This window comes from Cataglyphis hispanica, chromosome 26, assembly GCF_021464435.1.
Source record: "Cataglyphis hispanica isolate Lineage 1 chromosome 26, ULB_Chis1_1.0, whole genome shotgun sequence".
NCBI classification, from domain to species: Eukaryota; Metazoa; Arthropoda; class Insecta; order Hymenoptera; family Formicidae; genus Cataglyphis; species Cataglyphis hispanica.
In genome coordinates this window covers 956,847-977,157 of record NC_065979.1, presented here as the reverse complement: position 1 = coordinate 977,157, position 20,311 = coordinate 956,847, and the positions used below count along the sequence as shown (strand labels likewise).

General features: G+C 36.8%; 1 protein-coding gene across 1 annotated transcript in view; it reads right to left on the bottom strand.

Annotated features, from left to right (window-relative positions):
* The window catches only part of LOC126858563 (tyrosine-protein phosphatase Lar-like), a 273,630-nt gene that overhangs the window by 253,126 nt on the left and 193 nt on the right, over positions 1-20,311 (bottom strand). The window contains 1 exon segment of the mRNA XM_050608989.1: positions 19,335-19,445. The gene's annotated coding sequence lies outside the window, so the exon portion shown is untranslated.

Here is a 20,311-nt window from a genome sequence, read left to right as displayed (position 1 = left end):
TCTTGTTCGTGTTATCTGACGGTGCATCGTGCGGGTTAGCAAATGTCTCGAGACGTGACAGCACGTAGGGAAGGTGGCCTCCCAAGCGAAGCATCAAATTCAATGGCAGGATGCTTCGCATTCGCCTGTTAGGAATGGTTAACGAGACTTAGCTCTCAGTGTTGATAACTACCTCATGTTTACCTACCGTACCTAACAATGCAACGTCAAGTGCCCGTGAATATACGTACAGGGAGGACGGTGGCGATGAGGTCGCACGGACTCGACAGATACCAATCGTATTTGCGCGAACCGACGTATTCCTTAACGAGAAGGAGAACTCCTTCTCCTCGGAAAACCCATCCGCATTCAATGAGCGAAATGATTAAGATGCGAAAACATAATTTGTTCTTTTCAATGTACTATAATTTATTAATATTATTATTAGTAATAATTAGTAATTAATATATTATAATTACTCATACTAATTAATATTATTATAATTTATTAATTATGGCGAGAGAGGAAAATTTATGCGTTCTCTTCATTCAATTATTTATTAATATTGTTTGTAGTTTGTAGTTATTGTTCGTAATTTGTACGTAATGTTTACAGATATTAAAAAAAAAAAAAAAAATAAAAGACTAATAAAACGAATAAATACAGAAAGGCCTTAAAAAAATCGAAGATATATTAATTTCCGAGATATATTAAATAAAATATATTAATTCGATGCTCTTGTATCATTCCTGAGATTGAAATCAGAAATCACTTTCCAAAATGTAAATAATAGCCATTCGTTTTTGCAAAAATATGCGCGCGAATATTTACACGCAAGGAATATACACACAGTGTCGTAAAATCTTAAGACAATCCTATCTTCCGTGCCACTGTTTATGATAGTCGTCACGCAAGCTTACGTAAGTACGTGGCGATTTAACCGAGCGTATACGAATATGCGTTAACGGTAACCTGGCTAATGTTGCATATAAACTGCATCGGTCGTTACTGCAGGACAAACATCTAGCTTTGACCGAGTATCTCCTGTATTGTCATGGATTCTAATTTTATTCACGCGGCTCAGTAAATTCAGAGAACCTCTCTCTGTGCGGTTTCACACACGCTGCGCTAAAATCCGATAGTGTTACATGGAGTTTCTTTATCAGCCACAGGATGGAATAATTAAACTATAACCAAAAACACGGTTTCCCGGATATACTCGTTATTATTCCTCGGCGCAAAACAAAACGCTGCTCGTTCTTCCGTGTACATTGGCTTAATTTCACGGAGGATTTAATCCACGGTATACCTACATACGTGCACGTTGATTTGGTTGATCCTGGGGCGTCAGTCACGTTAAATCCCAGTAGACTTTGCAAGACAGCGAAAGCGTAAAATGTAAGGCGGAAATGGCGGAGAACGCGCGAGAGGAAGGTGAAGGGAGGTTGAAGGGAATACAGAAAAGGACGCGACGATGCGGAACGATGTGAAGAAAGAGAGATAGCGGCGCGACCACGTCTCAGTCGTTTAATAAACTCGCTCTGTGAAAATATAAATTTTAATTAAGACGAATATACCTCGCGGAGCAGCGCGCCTGAGGTAGTCGACAAGTATTCGAGACCGTGATTTTGACATTTCAAAGTACGAGTCACGCGACATTCGGCCAGCATGCATGCACAGATTATTTCCGCGTGAAAAAAAACACACACCATAGAGGCGTGGTCATAATTATAAAAATAAGACAAACTATTTTTATGACAATTGAAATAAATGCAGGTGCGTGTCGCGTCGTCGACTCGACGATATCGAAAAATATTTTCTTCGCTGTTATATATGCATGAACAACGGACATGACAGCAGGAGAGAAGAAAAAAAAATAATAAAGAGCCGAATTGTAAGGTGAAGGAAAGAGCGTGTAAGAGAGAGTAAAAAGAGGAACGAGCAAGCGGTAACCCTGGAGAGTCGGATACCTCTGAAATAGATATTCTTTCTTCGCTCACATCCTCGGCGGAACGGTCGAGAAGCGCGGGGGATCAAGTTAAATCTATTGTATAAAAACCTAAACTCCTACGCGCGCGTGAGTTTTAGCGCGAGCACATCGAAGAAGCAGCGCCTCTCTTTTCACCGCCTTCCTCTTGGCCTCTCCTCGCTCAGCTCGCTCTCGCCTTTTATCGACCCTGTCAGCGCGAATATTAGTTTCATTTGCAAGACTCACGACCTTTACCGCTCGACTCGCGCTCCATTTTTCTTTTGCTACCCGTCTACTGCTCCTTTCCATACATAAGTAATGACTCCGGGATCTCGGGGAGTCCCAGGGTTACGCGCGCATCGGTAACTAGGTCAAATCTCTTATCCCGGGGAGTTTTAACTAACGGTGGAAATGACGCTAATGGCGCCCATACCCTTCCGACATATCGCGGAAACGTTCTCCTCCGGGAATTTTCTCCTCACTGGCCCTCACCATCGCCACCGGATAAATGAAACGCAAGCTCAAAGAATAGCCGCCGGTCGTTTGGCCGAGCCGCTGTTTAAACGGTTACTAGCTGGATAATCATTTAACCCCGCCAAATCCTATTGCGCTTAAATGCAGTTCGCGCGCTCGCGTTCACAAACTTGTACCACTCTCGTCTCTGTCGGCATCAAATATAGGAAGAGAAAGAGAGATGGGGAGAGAAAGAGAAGGAGACGGAGAGGGCGGATTGAACTCGCGCACACGGCGCGGCTCGTTCGGGTCAGGAAGGTACGGGAGAGTTTATTGAAGTATCGCTAATCCCACGGGGATGATCCGCTAGGGTAGCTTGGCAGCTGGGCTCTGGCACATCCTAAAGCGCAAACTGATGGCACACCGTGTGACGCCATGATTTACTCGGTCGAGTCTCGAACCCACAATCTGTAAGGCTTAGCAAGTCCGCGTGCGCCGCTGTTATAACTATCGCCGTCGGGCTCTCCGTCGAGGCCGCGATATTAAAACCCATCCGTTTCCCTCGGGCTTCGCTTCCTCCGTCGCTTCCTCCTATTACGATTTTCCTTTTTTTTCTCCTTCTTCTTCCTTTTTTTCCCATCGAATCGCATCGAATTCTACTAGATGGAACAGGTACCGAGCCAAACTCGATACCGCTTCTTTCCGTCTGGTTCTCGAAATTCCACGGATTTCTCTCTCAATGAAGCCCCGACGATTTTTCGCGCTAGCGTTTCGAGATCGATTCTTTCTGCGCTATTTTTTTCCATGTCCCTACATCGAAACGTACAGTACTCTCAAAGAGTGACACCGATAGTCGATACATTCGATTGACGATCGAATATTCGTGATCAAATTGCGTGCAAAAACTAAACATCGTTTTTTTTCCAAGAAATTTATAAGAGTAGCTGTAGCCTTGAGGAAAAAAAAAAAAAAGAGAGCGAGCGATTCTTCTCGGAATGAGATTCCTTCGTGGAGTTAAGGGTAGTTCCCACCGTGCTCGTTGAAACCGCGCACTTCCTTGGCTCTCTATATATACGTGTTGCCCCGCAATTTCTAACGCCGCTCACGTATTTTGGTGATGACGTCACGCGTGAAGAGAGCAAAATATAAAGCCGCACGAGGGCCCTACGAAACGGAGCCAGGTGTATTTGCGGGTGAGGTCGGGTAGCAGGAGAGCGGTCAGGTAAGTACAGTATGGAAATGTTACAAAATGCCACGCGAGTCTACTTACAATGCCGTAAAACAGTTCCCCCGTGTATTGTTATCCTATATCCTGTACGGAACGAAAGGAATGTAAGTATTTACTACTCGCATTGCCAACAGTGTATCGTGTCAAATAGTAGCATTTTACGTACGACCATACAACGCGCACGTGTTTCCGAAACTATCGATATTTGTATATAAACTATGTCAATTAAGTATCGATACACGAATTGATCGAACGCTTCCATCACAACTTGCGTGTCCCGCGACACACTCGGCCAAATTGTGCAAAAACAAAAAAAAAGAGAAAATTCAAGCGTCAGAAAATTCATCGTCGACCGTAAAACCGTTTGCTAGATATTTTTTTTTGTCTGTGTGCCTCCGGCGAAAATTCTGTGGAAAACCGCGACGTGACGCGACGCACGAGTAAAATAAGATAAAAGACAAGAGCGAAGCAGAAGTGCGCTTTGATAGAGCCAACGGAAAGTTAAAAAAAAAGCGAGGAAATGGGAGGATTAAAGATGGGTAGGGGAAGACAGAGGACAAATACAATGGAAGCGTGTTCACTACCCTATTCTCCACTTCGACCTCTTAACTTCCCTGATGGAAACGGCCCGAGATGGAGTTCCATCACGAATACTCACATCATAATCGATGATCGATGGAGTCGGAGGAGACAGGAGTTCAACAATGAAGACGGGTACTTTTTAATATCTAAGCCACCCACGTAACTTTGGAAGGGAAAATTATCGGAAGATCGCTTTGCAGCACTTCACTAACATTATTTTTTAAAAATATCACGGCATCGATCTATCGAGAATGCCAAGCTCCTTAAATTTCTTTTATATATGAATAATTTTTGGAGTTTTTTAAAAATAAGATTCTCTTTAATACAATTTGTACCTTTTAAGCAACAATAGTTTATCAATAAGTGCACACAAATTCTAAAACATTTTACGATTTATATTTCCGATAAATTTCTAATTTAACTTCAAATGGATTCTACTATTTCAAGAGGATTTTAACTTGAAAATTAGTTGCAAAGATTTTCAAGTTAAAATGTTAAAAAATTGCAAACGAAATCGTCCAATTAAATTTTGTCGCCGTGAATAAATTGACTTCAAATTGATCAAACGATTGACAGGGATAAAAGGAAACACAAATAACTTGCTATATCTTGCACGTTAAATGAAATCAAAGGACGAGCGCGTCGTTTCCGGTCTGTGTTGCAAAGTTCGTCATTAACGCTACTAGAATCGTAATCAATCCGAGACGAAATAGGCGGTTACAAGTACTAGATCTATCAAGAAATGTGGCGCACGTACGGTTGAATTAATGCAGTTAGAAAGTTTCGGTGTAGAGGAGAGTTGGCCTGTATCTTGAACATTAGTTGGAAAGCGCTCCATAATGGCACATATCGGCCTCGCGCCATAATAACAACGAGCACGACGACAAATCCGTGAGGTGCTAAGCCGCAAGGGAGAAAAAGTTTCTCCCGACGCGCTTTACAAAGTACGAGGAAACTTTGCTTTACCCGTTAACGCGCGTAGCACTACTAACGCCGTCGCGGCACTGTACGAGACAGTTAGCAGACCCATAACGTTTATTGGTTCGTTAAGCATCTCGAGAATTGTTTAGGAAGCAATAAAACTTACTGATCCAATAATCGCGACTTCCGAGACGAGGCGACCGAATGAGATGGCTAATAGTATTGTATAGAGACGTTAACTTTAAAGACGAATATTAGGCGCTTACTCGTAAATCTTTGACGAAGTTGATAGAAGAACTTCGCGCAAATACGTTTTTAAATAAATCAACTTTTACTCTATAAAAGTGGACTTTTATGAAAAACTTCGCGAAAAGAAATTCCTTTCATCTCAATTTTTAAATTATATCGTATGTAGATGCGCTCTACTTAGAACAGTTTTCTCAAAGTGGCTAATTCGCATTTAAATTGCAAATGATATTTTTTGCGAATAATATTACATACTTGTTCTATACTACTTACATACCGAGTGAGAGTAAAATTCACACTCAAAATAATTTATATATTTTCTTTCATCGGCAGTATTATAATATTTTCGCGATATGATGTCTTTGAAAATTGTGCAAATCTTAAAAGGGCAATGGAATCGAGAATAAACAAACCCGAGGCGCAAGTCCCGATGAGTAAAAAATTCGCAATTATATTTCTGCGTGCGTGAGCTCGTTTCAAACTCAATGTCCAACCGATGTTACGCGTCTGTTGGTTTCATGCAACCGTACCAGCTTGTGTGATTAACAGCTCTAAAATGCGACGGTAACCCGTTATTAGTAAGCCATAACGTTACCATAAAATATCCCCTGGGGATCGGCGGACGCGAGTCAACCCTTTGCAGTCTGCATACAACGACCCTCGCGCACTAGGGCGTTATCATGGCCAAATCTAGACAGGCCAACGACACGTGGTTAAATTATTAGGGTCTCGTATAATTGGCCGACGGCTTGCGGTTAGTTCAACACGGACCGCCACATAGTTTGGTTTGGCGAGGAATACCTTTATGTTCCAGGAAAGCTACCAGGTGGTGATAGTGGTTAGAGGATGGCTTCCAGATCCAAGGATTTCGCTCGCGCCCTACGAGAACGCGAAAGGGTGGGGATTAAAGTTATCAAAAGTCGCATCTGAGTTTGTCGAGGAAGGGTACAGTTCTCGTGTTGATCGATAGACGATTACGCTCGGTAGCATTTCTACCAAAGAATTGACAAGGAGGGCGAACAAATATGCGAATAAAAAATTCACGAACGCGATGGAAATGAGGAGAAGGTACATGATCGAGAGTACGCTTCGTCATCGTGTTCGTTTCGTAAATTAACACAAAATTAACAAAATTGAATATGATGAAACGTGACGATAGAAAAATCTATAGTTCAGGATAATATCGTATATTTAATATTAAATGTATCTGTTTCTCTTTCTCACGTTGAATATTAAATTATGATATTTATATTAAGAAGATAAAATTCCGTATAATTGGATACATTTTTAATAAATGCGCCGTTAAAGTTATAAATGCGATTCATTAAGCATACTCGCCACGATCATCAAGATTGACAAACATCGTCATCGTAAATAAATTTGTTTTAACAGTTAACGCGGAAAATCGAGAGAAAAAGAGAGAGCGCACGAAATACATAATTTATTTTTTACACGTACCTATATATATATATGTGAATAAAACTTCTTTTCGGCATTGGCAATTTCTTCGCTACGTTAATTAATTACCGAGTAAATTCTAGCGAAATAAACTCCCGTTGCAGCTCTCGATGAGGCAGGAAAGGCAAAACTCCCGCTCGTAAACTTTGAAAGTTAAAACTTACAAAAGGTAGTTACGCGCAAATCAATTTCGCTGTGTTTTAGATATCCAACTTTTGGATATAATTACAATTAGCTTAATTAATTATTATCTGCCACAATCTACGATTGCGCGAAGTACTTCGTTCTCTCTAGGAACTTTGCCTACATACCTGAGTTAGAATCACTTTTCAAATAGTACAATCCGCGCTACAATGCTTATAATGGAAACGTAACACCCGTAATAACACATTAATTATACATGCATTTCCCGCGTCTTCATCAAATCGCGCAGGTAACTTTGCTCCTTCCCAATTTCATTCTGTATAGCAAAACAGATTTTTCTCCCCTTTTTTTCGTGCAAGTTTGCTGGTTTCCACATCTCATCCCTGTCGCACGTGCCAAACACGTGTGTAAAAGAGCATAATCCATTTTCCGTATAAAAGCTTCCGGAAAGAAGCGGCGCGGGAGAAAATTGACGAGAGAGACAAAGAGAGAGAGAGAGAGAGAGAGAGGGAGAGGGAAAGGGGGGAGAGAGAAAGAAAGACGCGCATCACGTCAGATCGGTCGCCGTTTATTAAGCGTTATTAAGCGGGCAACTGGCTCGACAGACGTGGCGGATCTTTATTTTATATACGCGCCGCGAATACAGCACCCGGATTATCCCAGGCGCAAAGCTGACTGACGTGAAATTCGAAAGAAAAGCCTTTAATCCACGAACAGCCTCCAACAGCGTACCAACTGCGAGCTTCGAGGTTTTCCGCTGCGCTTTGCGATTGGCGGCCAATCAACACCCGCCTTCGATGCGGCTTCGCTCTCCTTCCGACAGGCGCTTTATCGCTGAATCGACCGCGAGAAATATCTCGGGAGAAACCGCACGATAGAATGTCAGATCGACCTCGAGGGTGCGTTTTTTAAAGAATTTGTAGACGAGCTTTCTTCCGTACAAAAATTTTTTTTTGCAACATAATTGTAAAGTTATTTAATATCAACAAATATAAAGATATGTAAAAAAAATGCATAATAAAAGTTTGGTAAAAATAAATGACAAAATACTTAATATTTTAACGCAATTTTTATAAACGAGGCAAAAAAGAGTAAATAAAGAATTCATTAACTATAACAATTTTTATTTTAAAGGATTTTTTTTAAGGATTTATTTAAGGATTGTTTTATCAATTTCATTTTTTTTAAAGTAGATATCAAGTAATCAAGTAAATCAAATAATCAAGTAAAAAATTAGAAAGAATATTAAGTTTTAAAAATAGATAGTGTGACATTTCTTAATTTATGCCAATTTTCTCAGACAAATCTGTAATTTGAAGATTGAAATTTGAAAGATGTTTAATAATAGAGTCCAAATATTTGCAATAAATAATGACTTCTTTATAAAAAAAAAAATCGATTGTTCAAAAAATCTAAAAGTGAAGTGTGATTCGCTAGATTTGTGGCTTGACTTGATTTAATATAACTTATTCCAAATTATAATAATGCTTCAACCTTTCCAATAACAAAAACAATATATAAATAAGAGTTTCATTAATAATCTTGTGACTAGAAATGTTTTAAACACGCTCGCGTATAACACAATTAAAATTATCGTACAAATCGTACAAATTTGTATTTAATCACGAGAACAGATGGAACAAGACTTTACGAGAATCCGATATCGGAGTCTTCTCAATGAAGAAAAGAGAATCACAGAAATGGCGCGTGATATCGCGTCTACATTATGAGGGTAATCTTCATGATTAAATTTCCCACGCTATGAAATATATGGTTTAAAGTAAAACCGATATCGGTGTAGACACGCGTATGCTTAGATTGCGAGCGTACGGGCGGAAGAAGCAGCTTCTTGCGCGCATATATTCAGCCGCGACGTAATTATATACATGTGTGCAAATTTCGCTTGGTTATCATCAGGTTTACCAAAGCACAACCGACAAACTATCACGTGTACGTGTTCACGAGAACGTAGCTCTCTCGCTATCCGTGATAAATACTTTGTCATTACCTCGTTTATATTGAACACATCGATCATCACCGCGCAAAATAAATGCGCCGGTCTATGTCCCATAAAACTTTATGCTGCAACGATTTTCTCATCCCCCGTTCCCTTTTAAAAAGAGTAAAAAGAACAATAAATAACGATCTAAATAACAAAGTTCTCGATTAATGCGCGCAACAGCATGTCCCCACGCTGCGTAGTTAAAGCAATTTGTCGAGTTGAAATACTGAGAAGGAAAAAAATGCAACGGCTAATCGCATTGAAAGAAAATATTTTCATTACTCGATTAAATATTGAGCGAGCTACGATAGCATATTGGCATCCGTCGATGGCATTGTGAACAATCGCATTCTCCGTTTCGAGATATCTAAGGAATCGTCGGTATGCGCGCGGCGGTTTTCACTATCTAATTCTGCGCTCATCGTTTCGAATGCTTTTCTCTCGGCGAAGAAATGAAAAAAGCAGTTGCATTCCTCCAAAAAAAGATCTCGTTCGACTACTTTCATTATTTAGAGAATATCACGAGAATCGATGCGAATGTAATTGCATGTCAAAAGCTTCGCTTTAACCACCCTTCCTATCGCGCGGAGAAGCGAGGCTCGACCGGCATCTTATCGATGATCTTATATTTAAATTTCTCCACGGGATCTAACTATTTTAAAAACTATTTTCATCTACAATAGATATCTCTCACTAAAAACGAAAGAAGCTCTTTTTCTCTACGCGATAGGTTTGCTTTAAAGAAAAATTATACCACAATTATATCCGTTGAAATTTCCCTTTTTTTTTTTCACAGCTCTCTATCTCTGGAGGGATCTTAACGGGTAGATAATCTCAAAATGTGCGATATATCGTTTCGCGAAAAAAAGTACGTCGATGAAATTGGACGGCGCTCTTACTCGCGACGATAAAAACGAGACGAAGCGGCTCCGCTGGGTTTTAAGACGGCACGATGCATCGTTACGTTTTATATGCAATCGTAAATAGCTGAATCTTGTAACGACAAGTATTGTACGCGTTTCGTAGGTATCTCGGTTTAAAATTTAATGAAAACCGTTACATATAGTTAAGCGCTCTCGTAAGTTTTAGAGAATGGCTCTTTAAATCTTATCCGGATTCGAGGGTACGATTATCGGGAACTGGGAAGGGTACACGGAATGGGTGGAATTGGAGAAAACGTCGTTAATCGTAGAACAAAGCTGCCATTGTCGCGCTAATCAGCAATGGCCACCTTGATCGAAAATAAATTCCACAAGAACGAGTGCGCGTCGCGGGCTGGCGCATTTCAGCTTGGCACGAACGCCACTTTTCTTTATTGCACTTTCATACGTGTACTGGATACGTCTCAGAGCGTGCCTTGAAATTCTGCGACTAGGAGAGAGCTTTATATATATATATATATATATATATATATATATATATATATATAATATATATATCCATCTAAAATACATATGTAGCTGTAAATATAAATAAGTACAAACATGAGCGCACATATGGGTTTCAGTGACAATCAGCGCTTAGAGATTCGTGCAAATAATCAAACACCGTCTGATTTAATGATTTTCGAATTAAAGTCGATGTATCCCCATCGCACAATATCAGAAATTATTAATTCTTTCAAATCAATACAATATATTTATAAATGTATAAAAAAAAATATTTTTTTGTATTATAAAATTTAATAAAACTTATCCAATACACGTTTTCCTCGTTATTAGTGAAAAATTTGACATTCCAGACTTTTTATGCGACAAAACGAGAAAGTGCGATCTTTATCGCGATACAATCATTTTCTCGTATACTAATTCTATAATGGTCGAAGCCAATCGGGAATACAGTTCCTGGAAGAGTGTTACGAGAACTGGACTTTCGGACAATCGAATCAATTGATCGCGGGGTTTCCGTGGAAATGAAATCAGCCCTACTTTTACGTGTCCGAGAATCCCACTCTACGTTCCATTACGCCCGAATGCTGGCAATTTTACGCAGTGAATTAAGGCCGTGCCAAACTAAATTCCATGTCGACGCAAGTAACCGGGTTTCGGAAATTTCCCGTGAGGCAAAGCGAAATGTGCCTCGACCACTCGAATAATCCCAATCGTAGTTGTTTTGACGCGAATGGAAACTACCGAGTTGTCGGCGTCGCGATTGTAGTCCTTATCGCCAATAGTAACAAGGCGTACTCTCGCGTGCCGATGATTGCACGGTTCCTGATCGTCCTGCCGTGACCACTGACGCGATATTAATACTATTATGCGAACGAATTCTTGAACTAATCCTTCCCACGTTACCTAAGCGACTGCGATAATTTGATGTACATATTATACGTCGTTCGTTGTTGACATCCATTGTTTATCTACTGATCATTAATATTTACAATTTCGTAAACATAATCGTTCAACGGTTTGTTAAAGAAAATCAATCTTTTCATCATTTAGCGATACTTTAGAAAGTTTTGATTTCGTTTCGAAAAAGATGGATTATTTCGTTAGACTCTTTTTGCTCATAATTTTTAATGGATATTTTCTTTTGGAAAAATTAAATTGTCCGTTTAATACTTTAGTATAATTAAAAATTTCTGAGTAGAAAATAATACGTAAAATATTCCAGTATGCAATGAATGATCGAATATACTATATAAAATCGTCATTTATCTATTTCGTTCCATTCTTCCTTTTATTCCTCGACCGGTAACGTTTTAAAACGATAGTAGATGACTATCTAGATAATATGGGACCGGGAAATATGGACCAGGAGAATCAACGGACGAAGAAGGATGATAAATCGATAATCGAGGCGTCTCGCTAGCATACGCAGGAAAAAAAGTTTGCTTCCACGTCATTTTTTATCTTCATGAGCATCATTTTTACACAGATTAAAATCGAGGATGAGAATTATATTCCGCAATCTACACTCTGCTGACAGATGTAATTAATGTTTGCGTAAACGAAAATTTAAACTAAGATTATTTTAGGTTCATCATATACTTTATATTCTTTTCCAATATATTATACGAATAAAAAAGATAAGTAATGACAACATAAATTTTCCAAATCACACTATAATATTCTACAATGTTTGTTCAAATATTCCGTTATAAAGAGTCAAAATTAAAATTAATATTTAAGAAAAAGCAGAACGCAAACCGCAAATAAAAACTCGATAGAATATAACAATAGTTACGATTCTCGTGCATAATTTATCATTCATCGAGTATATTCGAAACGTTAGCGAGCGAAACTCTACGTAAATTAGATTGTACTTTTACACGAGGGAATACGATCGAGTACGCGTGTCTCGCATTCGCTCGCACGTCCGCGAGAAATTTCTGCGTAAAAACATATCCATCCCAGCCATTATACAAATGCCCTATCGAATTTGCGGAACACCCGTAATGTTTCGTCAATATTTGCAATTTTGACCAGTCAATTCGCTCGTGGTTCCGTTGAAATATCAGCAGCTGGTGAACCACTAATTACGATAATTTAACGAAACTTTATCTCGCGATGAAACATCGCATGAAGAATAATATTTTGTACCGCGTAATTTCATATATTCAATCAGATCGAATTAAAATTGTGTGCTGACTTACTCTACTCGAAAAACTTTTCCTAACTAGACAGCGGTAAATAAAATATCGACGCTAAAAGAAAAACTCCTGATTCAGCTTTACGTTCAAGTAGAGACTTGGGCGCTCCACAAATTTCAAATTAATGTTGGAAGTTAGCTCTCCTATTTAAAGAATGAAGCACCGGCCGAATGTGGTGAAAAGTATTTTTCGTACCGAGTGTAGTGTACGCGAGGAACAATGAATAAAAAAAAAAAAATTAAATTGCCACTAAGATAGATAAGAACGTCGCCATTTTTTTTCTCCTATCTAGATTCTTTTCTAACTTTATTTGCTATAAAAATTGAAAATGCTTCACTTTTCCGTGATCCGAAAATTCAGAAAATATTGAGCTAATTACGTTCAATAAATTTTATTAAATTTAATTATATATTTTAATTATATATTTTAGTTGGATTCTCTGCCTGCGGATATCCAATTTTTTCCAAAAACATAATATGAGATTCGGGTATTTCAATATTACCTGCGGGCGATAGAATGGTCTCTATTTACGCGTAATATAATCCTCTGTGTGTGCCCCTCCCTCATATTATTATATATGATATATATGTTGCATTTATATAAACGATTCATGCCATGTATACATAGGTACATATATACATATATAAATAATAAATTAATCATTAGCACAGCCTAATAAATAATTATTACTTCTGCCGAGACCAATTTCGTGGACCGTGCGCTTTAACATGCAAAGTCGATTAATCCGCTCTAAAAATTTATGCAGACAAAGCTACGAAAATATGATTCCGCATTTTTAGCAATTAAATTGTCTCTCATTCGCTGTCCTACACTAGTTCTGTCAGACTGGATTTACGTGTAAACAATATTAAACGAACAACTTTTGCGAGAACTCTAAAGTGGATACATACGTCGTGCGAATGACAGTCTGTTTTGCTGTATCTTTACCGTCACGGTGCTTCTTGGTTGTGTAGCTTAGCTTTAACACAGCAAATCCTACGATCGCCTGTAGCGGAATTTAAGCTAGGCTTAAGTCTTAAGTGACAGTAATGAAACCACGTGTCGGTCGGTTTTGCCGAAATGGCATTTTCTTTCTTTCTCACGTACGTGTACACACAATACTCGTTTACATTCGGACGAACAGTTTCCAATTCTAATACTAAATGAGAATAACTAATAAGACGACAATGAAAATTATTTACATAACATTAAAATACGGTGGAAAGCCCGCTAAGCCCGGTAAGACTTAAAAGACTATTAAGCAAGATGTTGCAATTGAAATTTGTATTTGTAATTCGCGACGTATGCACGTAATACAAGTGGAACATGCATGGGAGATTATTTTCGCGAAACGCTTCAATCGATATTAAAAAATTCGGACAGAGCAAAGCGGCATTACAGCGCTTGAAAAAAAAAAACGGGGCAACTTTGACAAATGTTTTTTTTGTTTTTTTTTTTTTCGCTACACCGTACTATGGCCACGCTGTCGTTTAATTAATTAGCACGGAAGCAGCAGGAAAAGGCAGCTGCCAAGCGGCTGCCAAGCACGGAACAACTAACGGATAGAATGGAGAGAATAGAAGGAAGATGAGAGGAGAGAAACAGGCGCGCGAGTAGACGAGAGAGGATAAAGATCGGCGTTAATCCCGAATCGGACTGGTTGTCGATGTTCGACTGAGATGTGTACAATATCGCGTGTCCCCAACGTAAAAAATCCAACAACGAATAATTAGCAAATGCTTATAATGTAGATATTAACTACTATCATTACTATCATTACTATCGCCCCTACATTAAACTATTATTCTATGCATCTCCGCATGCGTGTAGCACATGTGTTTATTTAGCTACACCGTGTGTCTGACATTACATAATTAAATGCATACAGCCTCAGGCTTAAGTACGTACGTGCTGCGTTTTGCTGTATTAATCGATGAAAGAGCTGTTCTCTCTCTCTATCTCTCTCTCTCTCTCTCTCTTTCTCGCGAAGACGTATATGCACCGACATCAAAAATAGTTTGGACGATATAAGATCAAACGCGCGTTCTCGAATTTACTTCCACTTCGCTTGCTTTCAATCTTACCGGCTATGAAAACCGAGATGTTTTATAACGCGATCTACCTGCCACGAAAATGCGCTCTATATCTTAGACAAAGCGTGCGAGAATTAATTATACAAAAGGGAAGAAGAACGAGGCATATTGAAATGATTGTAAATTCTTAGAAAATATGGAAAAACATATTCTCTTATTGGTGAATTAAAAGATTGATAATTAAAATAATATGTATAGAAAAATTGCTGTAAATTTAATTTTACTCAAATATACCTTTTACGTATAAAATGTTTGTTTACTTTGTCATTTTTAATCAATCAAGCATAAAAAGTCTTATAATACATTAAATAAATCTTTTAAAAGAAATAATACATGCCAAATATATTAAATCTAGATACGATTACAGTTTCAAATTATTTCAAATTACCAATGGACGGAGAGTTTAGAAGAAAGAAGGAACAAGGGAATTTCGAATCAGCGAGAAGATAGGATGAGAGATATACGCTGGTCCGAGAGAAAACTCGGCACTGGCTTCGATCTGTGCGAGTATGTTGCATGGATGGTCGGGTCTAATGAACGAATGGGGTCTCCGCGTAAAAGAAAACAGGAATAAATAAAAAAGTCGTCGCTTTTGCGGTCAGTTACTTGCCACCCACCACAATTTCCTCTCACGGTTTAGTTCATCCAGCAATGCAGTTGAAATCTAATGTTGGAGTAAGTTTATCTTACTTAAAATTAATCATTTTTTCATTAGTTATCATCAAAATAAATTTAAAAAGAAACTCGTGTTAGAAGAAATTGTCGCGTCCTAATATCTTCATTATACACAGTTTAATATTTTACTCAAATAATATATAAAAAAGTACGTTGATCTCAGTATTCCAAACATAGTGGTTGACACAATGTCAGTTTGACATTTCGATTTTTCTCTTTCTACTTTTTAATTATAACTTTCACTTGATAAGGACCAAAACCATATGGTCGAAACGTCGTGATATAATAATCAAACAATAAATTGCCAGTTTGGTCGTATAAACACTTGTTTATTAATTTATTTACTGGCGACATTTTTAAAATTAAACATAATATAAAAAAGTACTTTCAGGAATTTCTCTTTTTCAGATACTTAACAATAGCAGTGTGGCGTATAATACAAGAACATCACTAATCAAAAAAAGATGCAGTGAAAACTTTTATTTCGTCCAAAACTAATGAAAAAATATCCAGTTATCCCGATAAATTGGATAAATTATCGAAAAAGCGAGAAGGACAGAAGCAAAGGTAATGAACTAATTTAATTCGCGGTATAAAAGGCAATCATGTTTTAATAGAAAAAAAATATATGTATGTATATATATATATATATATATATATATATATATATATATATATATATATACATACGTGTCATATGTTTCGATAATGAATGTTTATGATGCTTATCTTTTCTTTCATATACTCTTGTGAATGGGGTTACCGAGTCGCATGATCGATTATTGGCTGTTGGTTTATTACCCTCCTGAGATCTCTCACCCTTTTGACACAATATACGCGGGGACTACCAGATGCTCCCTCGTACGATCGGGAATTCATGATTCATGGTCAATTTAAAAGGATAAAAGGATGTTATAGTACAAATCCGCGATTCAAACTAATTTAAAAATTCTTCGTAAATTCCGCGTTTTCGCTTGTTCTTTTTTTCCTCAAAGACTAAAGAAATTATTGTAAATATAAAAATTGATCAAAATATTAAAATTAAAAAAAAAATTACAATTCATAATCTTTTAAAATATTACACGCACAATTCATAATCTTTCTGTTGGAAAATGCATTGTTAAATTATAATGTGAGCTATATGAAGAGCTGCTGAAACACGCGTGAATTGCTGCATTAAAAAAGCAGGGAAAAAAAAAAAAACGATATTGGCACCTCTTGGCGCTATCGACGATGTGAAAAGAAACGAACGTGGCGTATCTGCATAAAAACAGGTGGAAGTCAAACGTAAATCCAATTATGGGATAATTGCATTGCCTCGAGATTCGCACTCGGGCATTCGGGCGAACTATCGAGTGATTAAAAATAATACCCGACAACGCGCGCGCGGTCGGAAATTCACTCACGTGCACACGAACATAAACCCATCCACAAACCACTCCACTTCACGTGAACTCGTAATTATTTTCTTTCTTTTACTTTCTATCTATCGCTGTATTATACCATATTAATCTAATCCGTCGAAAATAGCTACGCAAAATGTATACGCGAAACGCGTATAATTAATTGTAAAATAAAGTGAAAATAAATTTTTCTAGACTTCTATATTTTCTAGACTTCTATTTTTTCACGCATTTTTGTCTATATGTGAGTTTTTTATTGCTGTATCTAACAAAATGACAGAGTCTTTAGTGCGTAATAATACACAATAAAAAATAGAATTAATTGCATTAATTTATGAATAAGCCTAAGTGTGCGTGTGTGTGTGTATGGATTAAACTTATCTCATTTTTTTTTTAATTGCAAAAATATCTGCTATAAGTAAATTATCAATATTTAAAACTTTTAACTCTTTTTATCTTTAGATTACTATTCTGTTTTATGAATTATTATGGAATAATAAATTTTTTGTCGATAAGATATGTGGAGAGATTTTCTGTTATAGTAATAGTGAATAAATATTTCGATTGTAGAAAACTGTTGGCTGACATTTCAACAAATGGAAACCGGATGTCGATAACAACCGGAAGGGATTCTTACCGACTATATACTAGTCGGTAATAGAGAGATTGTACGATACATACAGAAATTTCAGCCAGAAGTAAATTTGCGACACCCGATATAAGCACTGCTGTCGTCGGTACGAGACTTACCTTCGTTCGTAAGTTACCAGAAAAGACGATAGTTACGAAACATGTCGGTAAAATCATATTACAGTTTCCTACTATTCTCTAATAAAACTTTAAAGCACATATCTTTTAACATTTCTAATTACAAAAAAATAAATGGTATAAAAGTGCATATTAAATATAAAGTAAAATTTAGTCTCTTTAAAAAGTTTGACTGTACCACTAAAACAACTATAGATATATCGACATAGTTAATTATAATCATAATATCTGAGTCGGAATTCAAATAGTAAATTAATTGTATAATAGAATGTAAAAAGATTAATATAATTTTGCCTATTTTATAATTATTAACAAAAGACATTTGTATACATATATTTCTCTACCGGAATAAAAGTTGTACCATGACACATAGTATATTTTTTCAATTCCGTAGCTTTATATAAAAGCATATCGATAAAAAATAAAAGAGCTTAAAGTATTTTATAAAAGATTTAATTATGTTTAGTTTTGCATTTACCGTATTATTGGAAAATAGTAAGTTCACCGGGACATGTTTATTAAATCATTGTTCTTCATTATACTATACTAAAAATTATATACTTATACTAAAAATGTACATTATAATGTACATTTTTGTACATGCAAATTAATATTTTTCTTGATCAAATCTGATTTGAAATCAGAATATAACGTAAACTTTATTGCATAAATTTCGACGAAAATTCCTAAGATAATAGAGTAAGAAAAACTTTTCTCAGATATTCGTAAAACGAGTCGTACTGCTCAAGAATCGGAAATTATATTATAAAAATATATTGTGACATAAATAAAATTGGAATAATTTACTATGGTGGATAGATAATAAAATGTAAGGATATTCACTATAAATAGTGTAGCAATATATGTATTAAGAAGCCTTGTAAGTATAATAAATATAATAAATATAATTTATTATACTTAAAAGTATATAATAAATACTAAATTTCTTCTTTTGTTAAATATAATAATAATTAAAAATAAAAATAAAATAGTTTGTCATATGCATAATTATATACAAAAAAATTCGAATCTGTGCAAACATATTATTGTATTTTCATTTTATTTAACTTTATTTTTATATAATTATTATGTTTTTAGCTACAAGTGTATATAAATTTCATATTATTTGGAAATTAAAAAAAAAGTTTATAATGAAAGATTTCCAATGATGGAAATATATGTTAGATACATATTAGAAATATAAAACTGAATAAATGTTTATGTAAGCATTTCAAGAAGCAAAGAAACTAAAAAAAGCAACAGAATATTATTGCTAAATGTATGTGTATATATTTATGCAAACTAATAATGTAACAAAGAAAAAATTCAGCTACAAAATGATCTCACATATAACTATAACTAATACTCTTTTTCTCTCTCTTTCTCTTTGTGATAAGAATTTTAATATCTTTAGTTAAATAAACACATGATTTGTTTTCAAAAATTATATTTAATTATAAAAGCCTAAAAATGTAATTCAAAACGGTGCTTTCTCAGCAGTGTTTCAAATATAATAAATAATATATATATATATATATATATATATATATATATATATATATATATATGTATGTATGTATGTATGTATGTATATATATATATGTATGTATGTATGTATGTATGTATGTATGTATATATATATATATATATATATATATATATATATATATTGTGCAATTCAAGAACACAATAAATTATAATTGAAAAAGAACAAGATGATAGAAATGTTAAAATTTATTTTCTATTCCATATATGTGTGATCATTCTGGTGCCAACAAGAAATATAATGCAAAATAGAAATAAAAAACATAATAAACATACGTGTATCGGTCGTTACTGCTCGGATACTTCAAACATCCCTCCGTGGGATGCCTCTGTCGGTACGCACCTGTATGTCGCTTTTCAGACTCTCGGAATGTGGTTAGGTCCGCCCTGAAAGCAAATATTACAGAGACACACATTAATTTCAGCGGAAAAATCAATACGTTCCTCCGTATTTCGAGGAACGCCGCGCGTCGTTATTATATTTAGCCATATTGCCATATTCAAAAAGTACCGGCGATCGTGCTTATGTCCGATTACAGCGTGACAGTCGTGTTGACAGCTCGCGATTTGCTCCGAAAACGACGACAGCGGCGATAACGCATACGCGAAGAATCGTTCGTCTCGACGCGCGATAACGATTAAATAAGAATAACGCTTCAACTAAGAGTTCGAGCGACGTTCGATCTCGCGCCCACGACATTCGACACATTCGGCATTCTGGCCAACTGTCAAAATACGCGAAACGCTCGCAGACGAGCGGGTTACTATGGCGACGCTCGTTTATCTACCGGCGCGTCAATGACCGCACATGCGGACGTCGTCGACGTAGTGGAATCGGTAAACAATCCCGATTGTTTACCAGCGTTGCGCGGTCGTGCCTAAAGCGCTCACGCGACATTCGACAATGACGGCGAAACTTTCGCGCGACGGAATTTTCCTAGAACAACAACTCCAGTTACGACCCAGCAAAGAGTCATGAATATTGAAAAACGGAAAGAGTGGAAAACTAACTTCGCGAAGTACAGAGAGAGGTTATATGCACACACTGACAACTGACAAGGGGACACATGCGACGCACTTCGCTTCGTTGCTACAATGAGCTCGGACGATCGCCACTTGCTTTATTTCGAATCACACGCTGACAAACAGAATCGATTCTCACGACCGATGTTCGCGGATTGTTAAACAAATCGACTGCTAGTAGCGCGAAAGACGGAGCAAGTCGCTGAAAATCGGAATTACCTCGCGCAAAG